The 20,400-nt window shown below is 51.2% G+C and overlaps 1 pseudogene; it reads right to left on the bottom strand.

Moving 5' to 3' along the window:
- Positions 1 to 20,400, bottom strand: part of LOC131478237 (transformation/transcription domain-associated protein-like) — a 72,569-nt pseudogene that overhangs the window by 34,783 nt on the left and 17,386 nt on the right.

Genomic DNA, 20,400 nt, shown 5'->3' with positions numbered 1-20,400 from the left:
GTTATGGGGAGCAAAATAAAGAGCACCAACTTTGAACAGTGAAAACAATAAAGATGACGAGGAACTACACAGTCCCTCACTCCTGAAGCTGCCTTGCACAGCAGACTGAGGACACCATTGTGCCATGCTGAGAGCACGGCTGGGGAGAGCTGGGAGCCTCATTTCCGCTGCACATGTCAGGAAGCCACTGCCAACTGGGTCATCAAACACAGCCATCAACTGCTGTGTGCCCATAGAAACATGTAAGACTCTCCTCAAAGCTGCCGCGCTGTGTGCACTCTACACACGAACATCTATGCATCAACGGTCCAGTCCTGAGTGACAGTGAAGAAAATTCTCATTTCTCACTGACACAAGCCAGTGTCCTGCTCACGGGAGAGGCCATAAACACCCTTACAGAGCGAGGGGCAACGGGGACCCGTCTGCTGCCCCGGGTGACTGTGGCTGAGGCCCCTGCACAGCATAACTCTGCCAGGCCCTCCCTCACAAAGGACAAAAGCTGCTGGGATGAAGACTTGGATCTCCAGAGAGCCAAGGGCTGCAGGCTGCCCTCACAGGAGCTCAGCAGGCTCTTGGGTAGCTAGGCCGCCTCCTGTCCAGAATGATGACAAAAGGACAACTTTTCTATCCCAAGCAGCCCGTGGAAGTGCTGCACCCACATGGGCAGCACAGGGCAGCACAGAGACCTCACTGAGCTCGGGCCACACGCTCCACCCCAGGCAGAGAGCGCCCTGACACCTGCCCCTGCCTGCGGAGCCAGGCCTCACCTCCTCTTTGGACTCGCTGTTCTCCCGTTCCTGAGGCTCCTGCTTGACGTGCATGTCCATGGCGAACGAGGCTCGGTCATGACTGTCGGCCAGGTTGATGACGTTGGTGATGGCCAGGAGCATGGCCCCCTGGCAGCTGGTACCAATGGGCATGCTTTTCTCACACATGGCCAGGAGGAGCTGCAGAGGCAGGGACAAAGGTGAGCCTAAGGCAGACACCAGATGCCAGGGTGTGTGGACACAGTTACTATCGAACAGCTCACCCTAACAGGTCCATACACACACAGGTGACAAGGGAGCTCACAGCTCCCATCTACAGCTCTCCCAGAGGTTGAGTGGCATCTGGGCAATCCTTCTGACTACCCTTGGCTCAGGCTTCCAACTCAGCGGGCCAGCTTCCTGTCCCCTCTGCTGCACTCTCTTCAGCTTCCTCCTGACAGCCCAGATCACAGCTGCACCCTCCCCACACTCCTCTCCAGTTCTCGCCCACCGTCTTCCTCACAACTGGCTTCCCGACTCCCTCCACACAGCCTCAGGGCCCAGGGCAGCTCCTCAGGAGGTTATGTGTCCTGACTATACCTCCCTCTGTATCCAGGCCACTCCCCACCAGCACATGCCACTGGTCAGTCATTTTCTACCCGAGTGTTCCACAAGCCCTCTACTGGCACTGGTCTGGCACCAGCCATGCGTGCAATCCAAGGCACCAGGGGCTGAGGGCTCAGGACGGCCAGTGCTCAGCTCCCCAGACTGTCTGCCCTCTCAGAGCTGAAGGACAAGAACAGGCAGGTGTTCACTGTGATGATGACGCCAAGGAACGGGTGCGTGACACATGTCGACCCGAATGGCCTGTTCAAGTACATGCAGAGCCAAGGACGCCACACCTCAGACGGCAGTGGCAGCGCTTCAGCCCCTGCACCCAGATGGGAAAAATCAGATCAAGTTCCTGGCTCCTGGTTTCAGCCTGGCTGTGGCGGCCATTTGGGGAGTGAACCAGTGGATGAAAGATTGTCTCTTAAAAAAAAAAAAAAAACAAACACACAATAAACCAGGAGTGTGGTTACCTGGTTTCTCTCAGGAGAACAGGTAAGAATTACTTGCTCAGCATGCAAACCTAAGCCTCCTGGGGCTTATGTTGATGAGGGAGTTAAAGAATGAAGTGTGGTAGAGGCCAAGAATTAGCAGGCAAGAAGAATGCCTGTCCGTCCCGTTGAAATGTCACCCCACAGACCTCCACCCCTGCCAAGGGCTGCACGTCCTACACGTCGTGACAGTCAGGGGTTCACGTGTGACAGTGCCATTCGAGACGGTCCACCAGGCTGTGCTCCCCCAATGCAAGGCTGAGGAGAGTTGGCTGGGGTTTCCAGTGTATGTACACGAATTCAAACAGATTTTGTTTGAAGAGAAATGAAGCTTGGCCTAAAAACTAAGAAGCGATTCCAGCTTCTGAGGAAGGGTTTAAATCAGCCAAAAGGCCTTGAGGCAACCAGCTGACCCTAGGTCTTTATTTCTCCCTAGAGAGATAAAGCAGGGTTAGGTTGGGAGATTCCTCAGCAACTGCGAGCACCTCCTGGCCCCCCTCCAAACCTCTGGCTGACCCAAGTCTGCCTTACCTCAATGCACTGCTTGATCCAAGAGTGGTTTCCCATGGCCTCCCAGTTCTGGGAGCAGGTCACATAGAGCAGACACTCATAGACCCAACGCTTCATCGAGTTGTCAAAAACCTCAAAGAACTTGGTCCAGATGAGAGGCTGGGCACATTGCAGCCCGGAAAGAAAAGCAGGCTTGAGCTTGGCAGTCAACTCGCTGCCTGACAGTGTCTCGTCCCTGAAACCCAGAGCCACAGCCAGAGGTTAGTGTGGGCAAGACAGCGGACTCCCCAAGCCGCACGCAAACCATCAGGAAATGGGTGGCACCAAAGTCCTGTGTGTGGCACGTTAGCATCCGCAGGCTCAGGGAGCTCTGCAGTGATGCGCCCACCGACAACGCGGGACATGCATCCGTCAGCTTCTGTAGCATCAGCAGAGGACCACAGATACAGGCAGAGGTCATGGGTGAAGCCACGGTACACTGCTTGCCAAAGTCTACGTATGGCCCAAAACACACAAAAGCCTTGGCCAACTGCGGTAATTACCTGTACACACAATTAACAAGGTCTAAAAACTGGGCATTTAACTCCAGGTCCCTTCTATGTAGGTCATCATTTTCACAAGCAAGATGGACTTCTCCCGGAGCGCTGGTGTCTATGTAACATTGGATTTTGAAAAGAAAATGCCAGTTACTTCTATGTGAACAAAAGCATTTGTTCTGCTACTTAAGTACAGTAAGACAAGGTAATTTTTAAGAAAAAAAAGATCAAAGATGGTTAAGGTTTATCACTGGATGCTGAAAATTAAGACATGCCAATAGCATTTTCCTAGAAACAGTTAGGCTACAAAATTGTACCAGAAGTCTGCAAACATTCCACTAAGTTATGCCCCCTCTTGTTACTGTCATGTTGTGGCATGCCTTCACCACCATAAAAGCATTTTAACACAGGTAAAACCACATTAGTGACCACAGAATCTCTGGTTTCTATGTAAAACCTGTCAAGCACAATGAGAAAGATCCATTTGGAGAAAAGGCATCAGGAATGCCAGCACAGGACAACAGGATTTCTTTCCAAGTTTCCAAATCAAGAGCAAGAGACTGATGCCCAGCCCACCCTTCACCTGGTTGGCTGCCATCGGGGAGCTGCTCTTCACCCACTCTTCCACGGTCTTCACCACGGCACGGAGGATCTTGGCGTCAGGTGACTTCTCAATGAGCGACGTGAGGATGGCCTGGATGAAGTTCTTGCGCATTTCCATGCTCATCACGGCCAGGCGTGTCCTCACCAGCTCCAGGCTCAGCATCACCAGCTCGCTCATCCCTGCCCGTGTCGATAAGAGACCAAGTTCCCAAGGCGTCTTTAAACAGCGCAGTGCCATACTGCACGTGTTGGCTTCTGCCCACTTTCCCCAACGCTCCCTCAGTAGCCACAGCAGCCTGGCACTTTCTTGCCACCACACTTGGCCCTAACATGTGTCTCCCAAAGGCCAATGAGGTCAGTCCAGGCCTCCCCAGGTCACATTCAGGATGCTTGGGTTCTGCAGTGTGTGCAACAGCCAGCACCTAGATTCCTGGAGCCCCGAGCTGGGCCTGCAGCCCATGACTCAGTGCTTCAGTGCAGTACAGCAGACACATCCAGTGCTCACGCCATGGCAGCTGAGTACCAAGGCCCCGCACTGTGCTCACCTGAGGCTGCATCTGTGCTCCCCGCCGCCGTCTGTGGACTAAGATGCTCTCGCACCATCTTCTGCAGGGAGCGCATGAACACCGAGATCAGCCTGTCTATGTAGCTCGGGTTGTTGCTGCAGGCGGACTTGAGAATCATGAGAGTCCCTGCGGTGGGGAAAGGCCAATTCTCTCACAGAAGAGCAGCAACAGGTGACCAGCAGGAAGATGCAATCTAACATGCAAGTCCCCAGTCCCCTTCTCTGTGCTCTCTTCCAGAGGCTTTAGCTATCTAAGTTCTGAGAACAGTATGTAGAAAATCCCAGAAATAAGCAATCCACAGTTTAACCACATGCCATCCCAAGAGCATGATGAAATCCCAAGCTGCCCACCTGACAGTGACCCCTCCCTTGCCCACGTCCAGTGTACCCACACCCAACACAGCTACACTGATCACTGCTAAGGTGATGTCACGGTGTCACACTTCTCTATCCAAGTCACCTTCCTGAGGGCCTCAAGGCACAAGAGGAACATCGCTGGTAACTGGGCTATGCCAGTAAGATGTACAAGGCTCCCTTTAGAGGTCAACCGCTTGGGGGCCAGAACTGTGGGGCAGAATGAAGTCACCTCCTGCGACACTGGCATTCGTGAGCACTAGTTTAAGCCCTGGATGTAACTTATGATGCAGCTCCCTGGAAAAACAGCAGAGGACGGTCTGAAGGCTGGCGTCTCTGCACCCACATGGAAGACCTACATGAGATTCCAGGGTTCTGGCCTTACTCTGGCACAGCCCTGGCCAGGATGGTTTTTTTGGAGAGTAAACCAGAGACCAAAAGAGGTCGATCTCTCTCTGCTTCTCTCTCTGTAGCTCTTCCAAATAAATAAATCTCAAGGGCCCAGAGCTGTGGCCTAGTGGCTAAAGTCCTCGCCTTGAACGCGCCAGGATGCCATATGGGCGCTGGTTCTAATCCCAGCAGCTCCACTTCCCATCCAGCTCTCTGCTTGTGGCCTGGGAAAGCAGTTGAGGACAGCCCAAAGCTTTGGGACCCTGCACCCATGTGGGAGACCCGGAGGAGGTTTTTGGTTCCTGGCTTCAGATTGGCGCAGTGCTGACTGTTGCGGTCACTTAGGGAGTGAATTATCGAACAGAAGATTTTCCTCTTTGTCTCTCCACCTATTTGTATATCTGACATTGTAATAAAAATAAATAAATCTTTTTAAAAATAAATAAATCTCAAGAAGAAAAAAAAGAGAATATTTTTCAAAGAAAAAAAATGGTCCTAAAGGTCCTACACCGAGGCTGTATTTATGGTATTAAAGGCTCCTCTATTACACAAGTGTCTAAAAGAACCAAGAGTCCATGCTAGTTTTTCTGTCCCACTTTTCAAGGTGCAAAACTTATAGCAACAGTTCCTAGTCCAGATGGAAAAGGCACTGAACATGTAGTTGGCATCCAGGACTACTTATCACAGTAGTACATACAGGGATAAAGTACGGATAAACCCAAACGCCAACACCACGCCTGCCTACTATAAGGCATGGCACGCCCATTCCTGATGTGTACCTCTTCCAACACGGCCACACCAAACAATGGCCTCACACTACCTTCAGTTTAAAATTCAGCTTTCTATATGCTACAGCGAACCGGCCTGAGTGAGGCTTTTTATCTGAGGACATAGTTGGAAGTGAGGGAAAGAAGACCTGTTTTTCCTTATCTAGCCTATCTGAACATGACAAAAGTTCTGAGAGGGAGGGTACTGTGGCACAGCACACTAAGCCAACACTTGGGACCCCCCCATCTCCAGCAGAAGGCCTGGGTTCCTTCCTTCCTCTGTTTCTGAGTCAGTGTTCTGCTGCTGTGAATCCTCGGAGGCAGTAGGTGATGGCTCAAGTACTTCAGCCACTGCTACCTACATGAGGGACCCGGATGGAGTTCAGGCTCCTAACTGCAGCCTGGAACAATCCTGTCTCTTGTACATATGTGGAGAGTGAACCATCCAATAAAAACCCTTCCTTCCTCTCTCTTTAAATTTCCATCAGAAAGGCAGATTTACAGATAGGAGAGACAGAGAAAGCTCTTCCACCCACTGGTTCACTCCCCCAAATGACCACAACAGACAGAGCGGAGCCTATCTGAAGCCAGGAGCCAGAAGCTTCTGTGGGAATCCCATGTAGGTGCAGGATCCCAAGGCCTTGGACCATACACCACTGTTTTCCCAGGTCAGAAGCAAAGAGCTGGATAGAAAGTGGAGCAGCCAGGACACAAACTGGTGCCTGTATGGGCTGTTGGTGCTGCAAGATGGAGGATTAGGCAGTTGAATTATAATACTGACCTGATTAATAAAAATATTTTTTTTAAATTCCATGAGATCAATGAAAATTAACAAAGCTCAAGCTGGAACATGAACAGGCAGGCAGCATATTTCACAGCTGGAATTTTCAGTCATCCTGACCTTGACCTGCAGATGAAATTTAGTACCTGAGCCCATCAATTGCATCTACAGGTGCACCAGCCCAGGCATGCCCAGTCAGGCCTGCATGAGGCCTCATCCGAACCCACCACTCCATGTGCGGCCAGCCTGACTCTGTGAGGACAGCCACCAGCATGCTGCATCATGATGCTCCTGGCTGCTGTGTTCTGCTCCACCAAGCCAGCTGTGGCTCTAACACAGGGAGAAGAACCATGGCCAACTCCCCAGCCCCAGCTCACCTCACAGCTGCTCCTCCACAAAGGAGGGAGATGGGGCCAGTGGAGGTCAGCTCTTCAAAAACTGGGTCCTTTGAAGAACGAACAAGGAGGAAGATGGAAGCAAGGATCTAGAGCACCCCACTTACAGTCACAAAAGCACTCCTTACCCCCCAGGCCTGCCTGGTTGCAGAAGAGAGCTCTGGGGCACAATGTTTGCAAACTCATCTGGCACCTGAATCTCAAAGCAAGCGGTCAGTTTGAAGTACACACCATCTACCTCAAACTAACTCACTAATTCCGCAAATTTGCAAGCATTTGCAAAAGAAGGACTATTTTGCAAGTGTCTATATACTGGTGACTTTTAGTCTTTACACAATGGATATTAAATTAAAGAAAAGCAATCTAAAGTCTGATCGCAGCCAAAGCTGACTATGGCGAGCTGGTGTTCAATGTGTCCAGCAGCCCCAGACACCTAGAAAATCAACTTCTGTTCCACCTGCACCAGTCAGTGTCACAGACACATAGGGACAAGTCCCCTGTGAGAGCCCATGGGCAGGAGTGACAGCAGTGGTCCCACCCCACCACAAGTGGACATTGAGTTGAGACAGCTCTCAATCAAAGCCTACAGCAGAAGCCAAGATGAGAGAACAGGATAGACTGGGGAGAAGCATCCAGGAGATGGGGGCCTCGGGGGCACCAACACCACACAGACCCTGAGCAGCTCCTCCCAGCACCCTGAGACCAAGCCCGTCCCAGACTTCTCTGAGGGAGCACAGTAGACGCCCGTCCACTCACCGACGAGCTGCGAGGGGTTAGCACTGGCGGCCTTCTCGTAGCTGGTGAGTCCTTCATAGATGACCTTCCCAACAGCCGCATACAGACACTCGAGCTCTTCGTACTTGGAGGCCACGCTGGAAGTACCTACAACACCAGTTGGGGACCCGGGTGCTGCAAGAAAGGCTCCTCACGCTAGTGACCGAGCTCTGGTTTGTGCCAACTGACCCTAGAACAGGTCGCACCGCTGGCCTGCCTCCCACAACCTTGCCCTCCCCCTGCCTTCCAGCACATCAAGCTCTGACATGCCCAGGTGTTAGACACCTGCTATGACACTGTAACCTCAGTTATCTCTAACATCTTAAGGGAAAAGCAAAGCATTTCCAAAGTAAAAAAACAACAAAGCAGTGACTGTAGCCCCGAGCAAAGTCCTAGGTCAAAGGCACTTTAAGGGAAAGGCTGAGAGGGCGTGCAGGAGTGGGACCTCCCCGGGAGGGGCACGTACTCCGCTCTGTCAGGAAGATGCTCATGAGGCATGAGAGGAGGCTGTGCACGGCTCGCAGATGGCACACCATGCAGGCAGCAATCCCGCGCTGCAGGGGCTTAAAGCTGCTGAGGATGGCAGACGACTGCAATACTGTCAGCAGGAAGCTCAGCAGCTCCAGCCCCATGCAAACGTTCCCCTAGTTCACCTGATTTGGCTGCTCCTACAATGGGAGACACAGAACAGTCAGGGCAGCAAATGGAAGAAAACACAGAAAGCTAGATAACAAGTCTTTGGAAGGTAACTATAAAGATGGAAAAAAAAATGCATCATATGCATAAAACAGGTAGAAACCACACAGGATCTCCTAAGAATGCTTCCGTTATAAATTTGCTTTAAACATTTAAACATCAAAATCCCTTTTAAAAGGCTCATTAGAACCCAGCATGGTGGCCTAGTGGCTGAAGTTCTCACCTTGAACATGCCTGGATCCCATATGGGTGCCAGTTCTAATCCTGGCAGTCCCGCTTCCCATCCAGCTCCCTGCTTGTGGCCTGGGAAAGCAGTTGAGGACGGCCCCAAGCCTTGGGACCCTGCACCCACAGGGAGACCTGGAAGAGCGCCTGGCTCCTGGATTCAAATTGGCTCAGCTCCAGCCGATGTGGTCACTTAGGAAATAATCAACGGATGGGAGATCTTCCTCTTTGTATCTCTTCCTCTCTCTATATATCTGACTTTAAAATAAAAATAAATGAATCTTGGGCCTGGTGGCGTGGCCTAGTGGCTAAAGTCCTCATCTTGAAGGCAGCAGGATCCCATATGGGCCCTGGTTCTAATCCCAGCAGCTCCACTTCCCATCCAGCTGCCTGCTTGTGGCCTGGGAAAGCAGTCGAGGACGGCCCAAAGCCTTGGGACCCTGCACCCGCGTGGGAGACCTGGCAGAAGTTCCTGGGTCCTGGCATCGGATCAGCATAGCACCGGCTGTTGCGCTCACTTGAGGAGTAAATCATCGGACGAAAGGTCTTGCTCTCTGTCTCTCCTCCTCTCTGTATATCTGACCTTCCAATAAAAATAAAATAAACCTTTAAAAAAATCTTTAAAAAAGCTCATTAAAACTATAGATATTCAATGATACTATTTTAAAAGTCACTAAGATCTGCACTAAAAAGGAAGCTACTGTAACAAATTTCCTTTTAGTTTTAAGATTTATTTATTTATTGGAAAGGCAGATTTACATAGAGAAGGAGAGACAAAGAGAAAGATCTGACATCTGCTGGTTCACTCCCTAAAGGGCCACATCAGCTGGTGCCAAGTCATTCGAAAAGGAGCTATGAATATCTTCCAGTCTCCCACGCAGGTGCAGGGTCCCAAGGCTTTGTGCGTCCTTGGCTGCTTTCCCAGGCCACAAGCAGGGAGCTGGATGGGGAGTAGACCAGATGTGAGTGCCCATACAGGATCCCAACATTTGTAAGGGGTGGATTTGCCAATTGAGTCACTGCAAACCAACACTGTTTTAAAATTAAGTTTTCCTTTCATGTCAATTTGAGGACAGAGAAAAACAGAAAGAAAAGGTGAGCTCTCCTATTCACTGCTTTATTCCCCCTAAAATGCCCACAACAGACAGGACTAGGCCAGACAAAGCTGGCAGCTGGAACTCCATCAGGGTCTGCCATGTGGGTGGCAGGTGCCCAGCACTTGAGTCATTGCCTGAAGCCTGGAAGCTGGACCCAAGAGCCGAGCCAGGTAACCCAATACGGGATGCAGGTGTCCCAAGTGGCAAGTTAACTGCTGGGCCAAATACCTAGCCCTTCCTGTTTATGTTCTGGTTTGAGTTAAAACACAACTTGATGTTTCAACTTGTGCATCAAGGTGTTAATCTAATAAACGATGGCACTACCAGAAATCCAGAACACAGGGAGCAGGGCTGGCAGACTGTGTGCTGGGTTCCCAGGCGAAGGAATCAAGGCAGCATGGCCCACCACTTCAAGACGGCATCAGACCTCTGATGGGCAGACTGGCCACAGGGTTGCGCTTCCCACTGGCCTGCACTGGCAGGAGCCATTCCAGTCTGCCACAGGGACAGTGTGCAGATACCTTAGTGCCTACCCACCTTGCTGGACTTGAGGCCATGCTGCAGCCTCAGGGCCGTGGACCACACTGGACAACCATTCCCCAAAGCCAGGAAGTGTGTCAGCCTCTGCAAGCTCCAGTAACAACCACTCATAAATGACAAATTCCATCACAAAACTAGAGAAATGGAACCTGTGACATAATGAAATGCGTAGAGCAAGACAATGGGGGTATTGCTAGCACCAGAATGCAACGAGTATAAAGTTTTTTTGTTTTTTAAGATCTATTTTATTTTTATTGAAGTCAGATATACAGAGAGGAAGATCTTCCATCTATTGATTCACTCCCCAAATGGCCACAATGGCTGACGCTGTGCCGATCCGAAGCCAGGAGCCTGGAGCCTCTTCCAGGTCTCCTACGCGAATGCAGGGTCCCAAGGCTTTGGGCCATCCTTGACTGCTTTCCCAGGCCACCAGCAGTGAGCTGGATGGGAAGTGGGGCTGCCAGGATTAGAACCAGCACCCATGAGATCGGGAAGATGTTCAAGGTGAGGACTTTTCCTGCTAGGCTACTGTGCTGGACCCCTGAGCTTAAAGTTTTAATAGAAATGCTGAGACAGGACCTGCAGCACCAGCATCTCATATGGCCACTAGCTCATGTCCTGGCTGCTCCACTTCCTCCCCAGCTCTCTGTTTATGACCTGGAAAGGCAGTGGAGGATGACCCCCGTGCTTGGGCCCTTGTACCCATTGGAGGGGATCTGGAGGGAAGCTCCCGGCTTCAGATCAGCTCAGCTTAGCTCAGGCCGTTATGGCCACTTGGGGCGTGAATCAGCGGATGTTAGAACTTTGTCTTTTCTGTATAAAAATACGTTTTTATGTCTTCTGAATGAAAATAATAAATCAAACATTAAAAGAAAAAGGAAAAGAAAATAGAAGACAGCTAAGTGATCAGCATGGGGGCCAGCCCTTCCCAGCATGACACAGTGATCCACAACCAATTACACATTCAACTTTAAAACAGCCATGTGACAAATTCAAGCTCACGTTACAGGTTGTTTCCAGAAATCAACTCAAGAGCTTGTCCCAACCGGCACGTCTGGGCAAACCTGCCCAGATGAAGAGGTGCTGCTGAGCGGAGGCTGGACACCATTCTCAGGGAGACCAGCAGCTCCCCAGCAGCAGGCGCGTGAAGAGGCCACGATGGGCAGCGCACGTGGGAGACTTCAGGCCTCAGCACCAGGCCAGGATTCACATGCACCCAGCCCAAGGCCAGGCCACAGTGCCCACATGGTGGCCTGCCAGCACCTACCACAGTCATCAGTAGCTTGTCGGACCACTGCACTTAAGTTCAGACTTGGACCCCATGTCTGGGCGCAAGGCGGTCTTGGGGAGGTTGACACATCGGTGAGACAGCACCTCCCCAGGGGACCCAGCCGTGTTGGTGTTGTCATTCACCTGCAATGTGTTCCCATTCACTGCGTACCAGCTTGGCCAAGGATGCCGTTTCCTGACCAGGCCCAGGCCCTTGCCTGCCCACCCGTGCTATTCTGCCACTTGCCTGTCCCCCACGGGCCTCTCCCTCTCACTCTGTGCCCATGGCATGCACCTGGATGTGAGTCATTTCTCACCGGCTGGACCCGGAGCAGATGTTCAGGACTTCTGAGCCCTCAACAGCATCACCCCACCAACAAGGTGCACTGTTCTGTTTCAAAGTATTTGCTACCCAGCACTGATTTCCCACCACAGCAAGAGAGTTGGGGGAAAATTCACTAAATGTTTGAAACATTCAAATGCACTTCAGTAGTGGATTCTCAACAACTCCACAGAAACACACACTGAGAAGGAAGGACTACAATATAAAGACTGAAACACCAGGTGTGGGCCACTTTAGCAGCTGCAGGCGGGAGCCATACCCCACCCCGACCGCCTTCATCAGCACCAACACACAGCCGGCTCAGAGCCACCGAGAGCAGAGCTGCCTCTCTCACAGTGTCAACGGTACGCACCGGCACACTTGTCAAACAGTGAGCTGTGGTAGACAAGGGGCAGAGCCGGCTCTCGGGCCCTGGCCCCAGATGCCCACGCTCGTACCTGACAGGCCACAGGTGAGGAAATTCACCACGGTGTCTGTGTGCTGCTTGTCAATGGGCTTGGACAGAAGACAGTCAGCTCCCGGCAATGACTGGCTCTGCCCGAACACCTAGGGACAGGCACGGGCTCAGCAAGCCCCCACCATGGCAGCTGCTCTTTTCCCCACCACTGGGTGCAAGGTGTCTCCCTGAGATGGACACTCCTTGGGCTGGGATGTTGGGGACAGGCCAGGCACGTGTGCAGATGAGCAACACACAAAGCAGCCACGAGGAAGCAAAGGCTCATGCGGAGGGGCCAGCACTAACCCTGAGGACAGCTAGACTGTGCAGCAGCTGCCCTCAGGGAAGAGAAGCAGGAAAGGTGGGAGGCAGAATGGACCAAGGAGCCAATGCATACACCCTGGGTGAGCACCCCAGGGTGCTTGCAAGCATGGGGATGAGGCAGAGCATTGTGAGAAGCACAGCCCTGGGCAATGCCCCTACCCTACAGCATCTCCACACACAAACACACACAACCCAAATGCTGGGCGGCAGACAGCTTTCCCAACAGGTGAAGGACCACCTGATCACTGAAGGAAAAGAAAGGCAAACATCCAAAGTCACTGCCAGAGGCCACTCAGACAACGACTCTCCCTACACTCCTTAAAGTACTGCACTATCAAGTGTAGGATGTGAACGAGCTGTGGAACCGTATGCCCCTCTTCCACGATGATCTTCCGGGTCCAGTGGGTCAGCACCTGGTGTCCGTCCTCCATCCGGGCAGGCACTGCAGGCGTCAAAATGGCCATCGCCTGTCTGACAATGGCGCGTGCTTCCATGGCATGGGCCTTGAGCAGATGGTGGTACACCTACAGGAAGCAGAAATTCTGATGGAGGAGGAAACAAGTGTCTTTTCCACTCTTTTCCACCACCTGAAACCAAGACATGTCTGTTTTTCTGTGACACAGTTTTTAATAAGATCTTCAGGATTCTCTTAATAGAAAACAACTTCACTGCTTTCTCTCTCCTGGCTTATATCAATAGACATGCTGACTCTCACACCTGCTACGTGCCCATGTCACGTGTGGCCCCAGCCCTCAGCAGGACTCTCATGTTAAACCTAAGCATCAAGACATGACAACGGCCACAGGACCCCCTCCCTCTGGCTGCAGTGAGGAAAATGGAGTCAAAGAGGCTAGGGTCAAGGACCAACAGCAAATACAATGTCTGCGTCGGAAGCAAAGGCCTAACATAGGGCCACAACAACAATAAACATGACCTGACCGAAGGTCGAGGGGACAGGAAGCCAGTGTCTGGGCCATGGGGAAAGCAGTCCTCATCAGTGGGCCTGGAGATGCAGGGTGACAAGTGGGTTTACCTGAGGTCTGGAATTCAGCACCCTGCTAGCTCTCAAGAGAAAGTGGGCAGGAAGTAACTGCCAAGGCACCGCTTCACTGATCCACAGGCCGCAGAAGAATGAAATGGATGCAAGTGCATCCTGGTGCCACGCATTTTTGCACCACTGTGTTCCACCTTTCTATACCTCCCATTTCCAGAAACTTCTTGAAGATCCTATGCTGGGCTTCTGAGTCTAACATGGAGAGTAACTAGCTCAGGAGCACAGGACACTCAAGTGGAGGAAACAAAACTCAACCCAGTTCTGCCTGATGTCAAAGCCACCACCAAAGGGCAGCTCAGGAAGGAGTCCCAGAAGGAGTAGTGGTCTGGGATCTGGACAGAAACAATCAAGTCAGAACCAGAAGCCAGAATTCCAGCCAGACGAGTGGGAGACAGGAGAACAAAGCCAGGCTAAAAGGCAGCAGAGGGCAGGGCATGGGAAAAAAGGGAGGACCGAGGCATTGGGAGGCTGGTAGAACATACCCATGACCATGTGACTGACAGTGGGTGGGAGCAACCCTCCCCTTCCAGCTGGAACTCCACCCACACTCAACAGCACCTCCTCCCCTTCGTCCAGCTCTGTTAACACCACTTGGCCTGCGAGTCTGACCATCCCATGCAGGACCGCACGGCAGCAGTGCTTTTAGGTCTCACCAGACGGCAGGTAGAGGGGAACATTTCCAATGGCCACAGGAAGGGAGGCTGTGGGGGAGCCTTGCCAGGTACCTGAAGGACGATTTTCTTATGTATTGCAAACTTGGCAATGATGTGTGCTAGCAGCAAGTGTCCGCTGTACTTGCAGGCAGGATCCACGCAGGCCTTGGAGAGCAGGCAGGGCCATGAGAAGGTCATGAGGCGGCACAGCTTGCTGTTGCGGTTCTTGTTGTTGTCGTGGATGTGGTGCGGGGCGTGCTCCACCAACAGCGTGGCGTACTACAGCAGGTAGATCCTCAGCGAGTCCAGCATGTCCGCCTGCTTCTCTGGGTCGAGGACCTGCCGGCCAAGATGAGAAGGAGGGAACTCACTTCCAGTTCTGAACTACCTTCCCCACCAAGGCTCACCCACGTTCAGATGCTACACACACACTCACAGTCCACTTTCCACTTTCCCCTTCCACTCACAGACGTGTTAATCCTACATATTGCTAAGGGAGTGAGACTCAACATTAGCATTACTTCTTTTACATACATGGACCATAAAGTCACTCACTCATTTCAGTGTGTTGTTTTTATTTTTTAAGATTTTATCTTTATTGGAAAGTCAGATTTTTACAAAGTGAAGGCCACAGAGAGAAAGATCTTCCATCCACTGGCTCACTGCCCAAGTCAACACAATGCAGTGATACAAGATACGAACTGGCACCCACATGGGATCCTGGGCATGCAAGACGAGGACTTTAGCAACTAGGCTACTGTGTCGGACCATTTCAGTGTTTTTTCAGAAAGCCCTGAGCCCAGCGTGGTAGCCTAGTAGCTAGAGTCCTCACCTTGCATCCACCAGGATTCCATGTGGGTGCTGGTGTGCGTCCTGACTTTCCCACTTCCCTTTCAGCTCCTTGCTTATGGCCTGGGAAGGCAGCCGAGGATGGCCCAAAGCTTTGGGACTCTGCACCCACATGGAAGACCCAGAAGAAGCTCCTGGCTCCTGGTTTCAGATCTGCTCAGCTCTAGCAATTGTGGCCACTTGGAGAGTGAACCAGTGGACTGAAGACCCTTCTGTCTCTCCTCTGTAATTCTGACTTTCCAATTTAATATATATATATGTATGTATGTATATATATAGATATAGTTTGGATATATATATATTTATAATATATATATAAATCCCAAAAAGCCCTACAGGTTTAGGAGTCACAATGCAGTAAGAGGGGCTCTAGGTCTTCTTTGATTTCAGCTGATTTAAAACCAAATGTACATAGCAGCACAATCAGTAATTGCAAAAACATGGAAGCAACCAAAATGCGCATCAACAGAGGATTGGATAAGAAAGCTATGGTTCATCTACTCCATGGAATATTACTCAGTTATTAAAAAAAACAAAATGCAGTTCTTTGTGGCCAAATGGGCCAAACTGGAAACCATAATGCTAAGGGAAATGAGCCAATCCCAAAAGGTTAAATACCACATGTTTGCCTTAATTTAAGATGATATGATGTTATGTATAACATGTTATGTTTTGAATGTTATATGTTGTGTATAAACTAAATTGAAGTATAGGTGAGGTGATCACAGAAGGTGGCTGGGATCTCGCATTTACTTTTAATATATTGGTTACTCATCACTATGTCAATTAATTCCATAATGATGTAAATTTTTGCTGATGGTATGTTGGAGCTTTCAATTGACTGGGATGATACTCTGCTGGCTCTGTCTTCAGACCAGAAAGGGTATACCTAAGAAGCCGTTGAACTTGACTGGACAATAAGATGCTGGACTCTATGTTTGGTATACGCTTGCAATGGGGGAATCTCAACTGAACTTGAGCTGTGGTTATGCAACAAGGTGGAGGAATCCACCATGGTGGGAGGGTTTGGGGAGGGGTGGGGAGAACCCAAGTACCTATGAAACTGTGTCACATAATACAATGTAATTAATGAATTAAAAATAAGAAATAATAAAAAAAAAACCAAATGTCTTAACTTCCGAATAGCTAAGATGGTTTTCCTAGTCAACTTTAATAATCTATTTCTTGGGCCTAGATTCATGGCCTAGTGGCTAGAGTCCTCGCCTTGAACGCATCGGGATCCATTATGGGAGCCAGTTCTACTCCCAGCAGCTCCACTTCCCATCCAGCTCCCTGCTTGTGGCCTGGGAAAGCAGTCAAGGACGGCCCAATGCTTTGGGATCCTGCACCCGTGTGGGAGGCCTGGAGGAAGTTCCTGGCTCCTGGCTCCAGATTGGCACAGCACCGGCCGTTGGGCTCACTTGGGAGTGAATCATTAGACGGAAGATCTTCCTCTTTATCTCTCCTCCTCTCTGTATATCTGACTTTGTAATAAAAATAAATAAATCTTTTTAAAAAATAATCTGTTTCTTATTTTCCTGCATTATGGTCAGAACATGTGACCAAAGTGGGGGGGATTTTTGGGGGGAGGATTTTAAAATAAAAACATTGTGTTTTCTATGGGAACAAGTGCATGAGAGATTCTGGTTGTATCTCAGGGACTCAACAGCAAAGGTGCACATGCTTGGAAGACTGGTCTACCTCGGTATTAACTCAAGTATGATTACTCCGTTCTTCAACTCAATCAACTTTCCACTGATCTGTCAGATTATGAAAAGCAGGCTGGGTCTTCTTCCTAACTGTGTTCTCTATTAGGCCCACGTGGACCCCTAAAGGTCCCTTTTCTCAGGTCGGCTCCTTCTCAGCAGCCCTTCATTGCACTGCGATTTAACTGCCTATCTGATACCCTCAAAATGCTCACTCTTGACTGGTCCCACAGCAGAGACCCCAGCCCAGCAGACAGGCAAGGCCAGTATCAACTCATGGACCAAGAATAAATCCCCAGGTTCAGCTCTCAGGGTAGAATCAAAAACGGCAGGAAGGAAGCGGCAGCGAGGTTGGGGACCTATCAACTGTGTCCTCCAGCCTCATCCCAGGTGAAACGTGTGAGAGCAGCCCCGTCCCGAGACTACTCAGACACACATAGATGAGGGACACCAAGAGCACACAGCACGTCTCGAGACAACATGATAGCGAGTGCAGAAGCCCACCCAACAAGCCCCCTCGATAACTGCAAGCATTTCTTTACAGATGCAGAACCTCACTGACCTCACACAGCCCGCCCAACCCACTGTGCTTCCCAGATCCCAAAGAAACAGAACCAGGTGAGGATTTTCACTGACTTGCAGCAGAGTTGGTTGTAGAGCTGGAAACAACACAACATCAAAGTTCTGCTGTGCAGAGATTTTAATGTTTTCCCACAGTAACTGAAATTTTTACCAAGATATATTGTTTGTGACTGCAATCTGCTAATAGAGAGGGGTGATTCCTGACAGCATGAGACTGTCCTGAGAAATCTACCTGTCAGCACAGCAATGCAATGTCCCTCTAAGAACACAATCAGGAATAAAAGCTTTAGGGAGGGGCAGCTGTCTGGATAAGCCACACTCACTCAGCAGCCCGCCAGAAGCAGCACCTGGTGATGAACACGCTGGTGATGCTCTCTGGGTTGTCTCCCTCTGGGTTAGGAGGTCCCAAGAGCTGCTCTCCTTCCCCCTTCTCAAAGCTGTACAAGAAAGCCGGATTCAAGATATGCTGCAGAGCCTACAAAAAAATGAGAAGATAGACGGAAATAAGGCCAAGGTGCTTAGTCCCCGAGTAAGCTGGGGAGGCTAAGCAGCTGGACCACACGGCACTGTGAGGTCAGAACAGAGCCGAGGATACCACCACCGACTGTGAGCTCTGCCCCTCAGCAACCTGGATGCCTACCCCCTGCAGGACAGACAGGGCCTGACAGGAAAGGGTCCAGCCCCCACTCCCCACTCTGCCCCAGCACCTGCAGCCTCCCGCTGCTGCCCAGGTGCTCACCTTGGCCTTCAGCTCATCGCCAAAGTTGGGGTCGTTGAAGTCTACAAAGCGAAAAAACAGGGCACATTTCTGGGCGATGCTACAATTTTTGGGAATCTCTTCCTCCATATACTCTTTTAGGAATGTCATGTTGCAGAGAAAACGGCCAGTGAAGGCTCACAGCAACTGGAACAGCAGTTCTATGTCTCCATAGTTCTGTCTGAGGGATCAAGACGAGACGACAGGGTAGCCTGTGGCCAAGTTCATCCACAGCAGCACCTCTGAGAGCCCTCCACCAGCCCAGGGTTACGGCCCAGCCCCTTCCACAGATCCCAGGCCCCAGAGCAGCTCAGCCAATGCATAGGCCAAGATCACAGGGGCACCCACTTGCAGTAGTTGAGCAGACAATAGGCCAACAGCTTTGGCTCCTTCCAGTTGGTGGCCGCCATGTTCTCCTTGCAATGTCTTTACTGAAAGGCCTCACTGATCCAGACGCCACGCAGCTGGCTCACCAGAGAATGCTGATGGGCCAGCCAAGAGTCGTCATTCTTAACTATGATGCTTATGATCTGTCAGAGAAGAGACAGTCTAGGAACTGTGTCTTGAGCAGATGTTGGGGATCCCGGGGCCCTGTCAAGGAAGCTACCTTGATAGCCTGGAACTGGAGGTCCAGGCGCATGGTGCTGGGCAGGCGGGGCGCATGGCTGTCTGTGCACTGCCTGGCAGCAGCAGTGTGATGAACCTGTTGGGGTTGGCAGCCAGCACGTCCCGCAGGGGCTTGGCATCCTTGTGCTTCAAGAAACTCTGCAAGCAGAAGAGACAGGAAAGCCACTTTAAACTAATTCAACACACAAAATGTTGAAGAACATGAATTCTAAGGCTCCTTCCAAAGCTCTCTCTACCTGGTACCCTTCGGAAATGCTATTCAAGGCAATTGCACTTTATGATCTTAAAGGCCTGGCAGCATACCCACCCAGTGTGACCCTAGGACCTGAGCATTTCCTCTGCCCAAAGACCTGGCAGAGGAGCTCAGCCCTCACCATGAACATCCTGCTCCACTGCGGGTCATTCAGAGTGGCTTCCATCATGAACAGCTCCACCGTCTGTGAAGGGTGCTGAGTCAGGAACTTGATCAAGGGCTCTTGGAAAGGACTGCCTACCTGCAACACATGTGGGGAGCACTATGTTCCCACACTGCTCTTCCCAGGCCTAGAGGCCAGCTCTGCCTACTGCCCCATCCACCAGGAACACCCCTTCCCCAGGTGCAGTGCCTTGGCAGCCCAAGGGCAGTGTCTGCATGGGTTTGCTGTCAGCTTGGGCACTTCAGACATCACAGAATGAAAATCAGCCTTCTGGCAACAGAGAGGAGGCATTGCTGGGAAGCATTGCTGTGGACAAGCCTACCTCAATTAACATGGCCCGCTCTCTTTTCATGACAACCTCTAACAAAGGCTTCACCAGGGTCTGCAGCGCAGCTGGGATCAGGAGGAAAAGGTTGATAATGGCCGAACAGATCTTCATCTCCTGATAAAGAAAACCAGAGTCCGCAGAGGGCCATCGGTGCTGCTGGCCAGACAGGGCACTGTCACTGCTTCCTAGTACAGCCTTACTGGCCAACGAAGCAGAGGGGACATGGACAAAGCCACAGCGTACCTGCTTCACACTACACCGTGTGGGTCCTGAGGCAGGGCCCTGCTGAGTCCCTCTGTCATGGGGTCTTCACACACACCGACAGGGTGGCTGGTGTGGTGTGTGGCACCTATGCCGACCCTCTCACTCAGGCAGGGACAGTCGGGCCTGAGAGCATGGAGATCACCCCATTTTGCTGTGGCATCGTGGGGTCCTCCTGGTTCATTAAGTTCTCAGGACACAGACTTCTTTGGCTTTCAAAACCCAGCAGAGAAAAGCTCCTCAAATAATGTTCAAGTATTGCCCTTGGAAAATTATCAAAGTGAATGGACAACTGATGGTAGCCCAAAGCACCGTCAGGCCTAAAAACAAGGCTGACTAATGAGGCCCCACATCATGGGAGACATGTGTTCTCTGAGAAGCTGGTGGCCTGGCAGGGAATGCTGGGAGCTCACTCCACCTTCACAAGCTGTGTTCACAGCCCTGCCTCTGCCATCACCTCCATGTGGCCTTGGGGAAGACGGGGGTCACCCTGCATGAGGGCCAGACAGGGTGAAATGGGGATGATTAACACTGGTCCAAGGGCCTGAGGTCAGCAGCCTGGGCCTGGGGGATGCTTCTCAGAAGGTCTCTTAAGACCAAACTAAGAAAAATCAGCTCTGGGTCACCTCTCCCACCATCAGCGTTCTCCTCTACAGAACTGAAGGCTTCAGATGAAGGAGCACTGTTGAAACAGTGCAGCCCTCTAGCTTGGTTCC

This window comes from Ochotona princeps, chromosome 2 (genome assembly GCF_030435755.1).
Source record: "Ochotona princeps isolate mOchPri1 chromosome 2, mOchPri1.hap1, whole genome shotgun sequence".
NCBI classification, from domain to species: Eukaryota; Metazoa; Chordata; class Mammalia; order Lagomorpha; family Ochotonidae; genus Ochotona; species Ochotona princeps.
This window is presented reverse-complemented; position numbering and strand designations above follow the sequence as displayed.